This window comes from Physeter macrocephalus, chromosome 2, assembly GCF_002837175.3.
Source record: "Physeter macrocephalus isolate SW-GA chromosome 2, ASM283717v5, whole genome shotgun sequence".
Lineage (NCBI taxonomy): Eukaryota > Metazoa > Chordata > Mammalia > Artiodactyla > Physeteridae > Physeter > Physeter macrocephalus.
Genome location: NC_041215.1, coordinates 29,415,104 through 29,419,429, shown reverse-complemented (window position 1 = coordinate 29,419,429; position 4,326 = coordinate 29,415,104).

Below are 4,326 nucleotides of genomic sequence, written 5' to 3'. Positions count from 1 at the left end.
GTAATGGTATAAATTTCCTTCTGATAACTGCTTTCCCTGGTTCTATAGAATCTGATATATGGCATTTTCATTATCATTATTTTAAAGAAATTCTATAATTTTGTACTTCTTCTTTGACTCAAAAATTATTTAAGGGCAAGTTGTTTTTCTTTTTAGATTTCCAAGTGTAAAGGCCTTTGTGTGTTATAAATGTCTAGTTTTATTGCATTATGATCAAAGAATGTTGTTTTTATATAGTTTCTGTTTCCTGTAATATATTGAGGTTTTCTTTGAGTCCCAATACATGGTCAATTACTGTGAAGGTTACATGTGTACTCTCTGTTATTGGGCTTCAGAGTTTGATATCTATCTTTAGATTCATCTCATTTATTATGTTATATAACTCTTCTATATCCTTACCAATTTTTTTCCATTTGATCTTTCTCATACTGAGAGTGATATATTAAAGTCCTCATGGTATTATGTGTATATCTACTTTTCCCCTTATCTCCAGGGGCTTCTGCTTTGTAAATACTGCTGACATATTGCCAGTTATACTACCACCATAGAAATACCCACTGTTAACAGCCTGGTGTTTTCTCTTCTAGTATTTTACCCAAGCAAACTTTTAAAAATATGTGTTTTAATTGAGATCATAGTGTACACTGAAATCTCTGTGTCACAATTACCATAGACTCACTCAATTTACCTTAGGGAAGAGGGAGATTATAGTTATTTCCAAACTGATAATAGAAATTTAATGGAGTGCTACCAGGAACTGTGGCTACTTAGGAACTGGTGATTCCCATGGTTTCTCTCCTGGGCCGTATGTGCTTCCCTCTAGCTTCTCCATGTTTCCCATGTCTGCTCTATTATAATTCAGATTGTCTGTGATAGAACTTGACTTCTTTCTACATTACAGCCTTTCAGCCTTAGCTACTACTGATAATGGATCCATTTTCTGGACATTTCTTAGTCCAGATTCCTCAGAGAGGGGATCAGATTGTCCCAGATTATCTCTTCCTGTTTAAGAGGCCCATCTTAAACAACCAATGGATCAAAGAAGAAATCACAAAGGAAATTGGAAAATATCTTGAGACAAATGAAAATAAAAACAAAATAAAACTTATGGGGTACAGCAAAAGTAGTGCTAAGAGGAAAACATATCTATAGACACATTAAAAAAGAAGAATTCAATAGAGACACAGACGTAGAGAACAAATGTATGGACACCAAGGGGCGAAAGGGGGTTGGGATGAATGGGGAGATTGGGATTGACATATATACACTAATATGTATAAAATAGATAACTAATGAGAACCTGCTGTATAGCACAGAAAACTATACTTCACTTCGCAGTACAGTAGAAATTAACACAACATTGTAAAACAACTACACCCCAATTAAAAAAAAAAAAGAATTCAAATCAACCGCCTAACTTTATACCTTTAGGGAACTATAAAAAGAAGAACAAATTAAACCTAAAGCTAGAAAAAGGAGAAAAATAATAAAGATTAGAGCAGAGATAAATTAAATGCAGAATAGAAAAGCAATAGAGAAAAATTAGTGAAACTGAGAGTTTGTTCTTTGAAAAGATCAACAAAACTGACAAATCTTTAGCTAGATTGGCAAAGAAAAAGAGAGAGAAAACTCATCTCAAATGATGCAGCAAAAAAGCATTTCACAAAATTCAACACCCTTTCATGATAAGAAAAAAGAATGTTCAACAAACTAGGAATGGAAGAAAATATCTCAACGTAACAAAGGTCATATAGGAAAAGTCCACAGCTAACATCGGATTCAGTGGCAAAAGACTGAAAGCTTTTCCTCGAAGATCAGGAGTAAGGCAAGAATGCCGGCTTTTGTCACTTCTATTTAACGTAGTAATGGAAGTTCTAGCCAAAGTTCTAGACAAGAAAAAAAAGAAAAATAAATAAAATGCATCCAAATAGGAGAAGAAGAAAAACTATCCCTGTTGGCAGATGATATTATTTTATATTTAGAAAATCCTAAAAATTCCATACACAAAAAATCTGTTAGAACTAACAAATGAATTCAACAAAGTTGTAGGATACAAAATTAACATGCAAAACTAAGTTTCATTTCTATACACTAACAATGGACAAACTGAAAAGGAAATTAAGAAAATAACTTCATTTAAAATAGCATCAAAGGGGTAGGACCTTAAAGATGGCAGAAGAGTAAGACATGGAGATCACCTTCCTCCCCACAAATACATCAGAAATACATCTACATGTGGAACAACTCCTACAGAACACCTACTGAACGCTGGCAGAAGACCTCAGACTTCCCAAAAGGCAAGAAACTCCCCACATACCTGGGTAGGCCAAAAGAAAAAAGGAAAAACAGAGACAAAAGAATAGAGATGGGACCTGCACCTCTGGGAGGAAGCTGTGAGGGAAGAAAAGTTTCCACACACTAGGAAGCCCCTTCACTGGTGGAGATGGGGGGGGCAAGGGGGAAGTTTCAGAGCCACCGAGGAGAGTGCAGCAACAGGGGTTCAGAGGGCAAAGTGGAGAGATTCCTGCACAGAGAATCAGTGCCGACCAGCGCTCACGAGCCTGAGAGGCTTGTCTGCTCACCCGCCGGGGTGGGCGGGGGCTGGGAGCTGAGGCTCTGGTTTCGGAGGTCAGATCCCAGGGAGAGGACTGGGGTTGGCTGCATGAACACAGCCTGAAGGGGGCTAGTGCACCACAGCTAGCCAGGTGGGAGTCCGGGAAAAAGTCTGGAACTGCCTAAGAGGCAAGAAACCATTGTTTTAGGGTGCACAAGGAGAGGGGATTCAGAGCACTGCCTAAATGAGCTCCAGAGATGGGTGTGAGCCGCAGCTATCAGCACGGACAACAGAGACGGACATGAAATGCTAAGGCTGCTGCTGCAGCCACCAAGATCCCATGTGTAAGCACAGGTCACTATCCACACCTCCCAACCTGGGAGCCTGTGCAGCCCACCACTGCCAGGGTCCCGTGACCCAGGGACAACTTCCCTGGGAGAACACACAGTGCATCTCAGGCTGTTGCAAAGTCATGCCGGCCTCTGCTGCCACAGGCTCACCCAGCATTCTGCATTCTGTACCCCTCCTTCCCCTTGGCCTGAGTGAGCCAGAGCCCCTGAATCAGCTGTTCCTTTAACCTCCTCCTGTCTGGGTGAAGAACAGATGCCAGAGGGCGACCTCCATGCAGAGATGGGCCAAATCCAAAGCTGAACCCCTGGAGTTCAGAAGGAGCTGTGCAAACAAAGAAAAAGGGAAATTTCTCCATGCAGCCTCAGAAGCAGCAGATTAAACCTCCACAATCAACCTGATGTACCCTGCATCTCTGGAATACCTGAATAGACAATGAATCATCCCAAAACTGAGGCAGTGGACTTTGGGAGCAACTGCAGACTTAGGGTTTTCTTTCTGCATCTAATTTGTTTCTAGTTTTATGTTTATCTTAGTTTAGTTTTTAAAGCTTATTATCTTTGGTAGATTTGTTTATTGATTTGGTTGCTTTCTTCCTTTTTATATATATATATTTTTTTCTCTTTTTGTGAGTGTGTATCTGTATTCTTCTTTGTGTGATATTGTCTGTATAGGTTTGCTTTTACAATTTGTCCTACGGTTCTCTCTGTCCATTTTTCTTTAGTATAGTTTTCAGCTCTTGTTATCATTGGTGGATTTGTTTACTGGTTTGGTTGCTCTCTTCTTTTTTTTAAATTACTTTTTAATTTTAATAATATTTTTTAATAACTTTATTTTCTTTATTTTTTCTTTCTTTTTCTTTTCTCCATTTTCTTCTGAGCTGTGTGGCTGAAAGGGTCTTGGTGCTGCAGCCGGGCATCAGGCCTGAGACTCTGAAGTGGGAGAGCTGAGTTCAGGACACTGGTCCACCAGAGACCTCCTGGCCCCTCGTAATATCAGTTGACGAGACCTCTCCCCGAGATCTCTGTCTCAATGCTAAGACCCACCTCCACTCAATGACCAGCAAGCTCCAGTGCTGGACACCCCATACCAAACAACTAGCAAGACAAGAACACAACCCCACCCATTAGCAGAGAGGCTGCCTAAAATCATAATAAGTCCACAGACACACAAGAACACACCACTGGATGCGGTCCTGCCCACCAGAAAGAAAAGATCCAGCCTCATCCACCAGAACACAGGCACCAGTCCCCTCCACCAGGAAGCCTACACAACGCACTGAACCAAACTTAATCACTGGGGGTAGACACCAAAAACTACGGGAACTACAAACCTGCAGCCTGTGAAAAGGAGACCCCAAACACAGTAAGTCAAGCAAAATGAGAAGACAGAGAAATACACAGCAGATGAAGGAACAAGGTAAA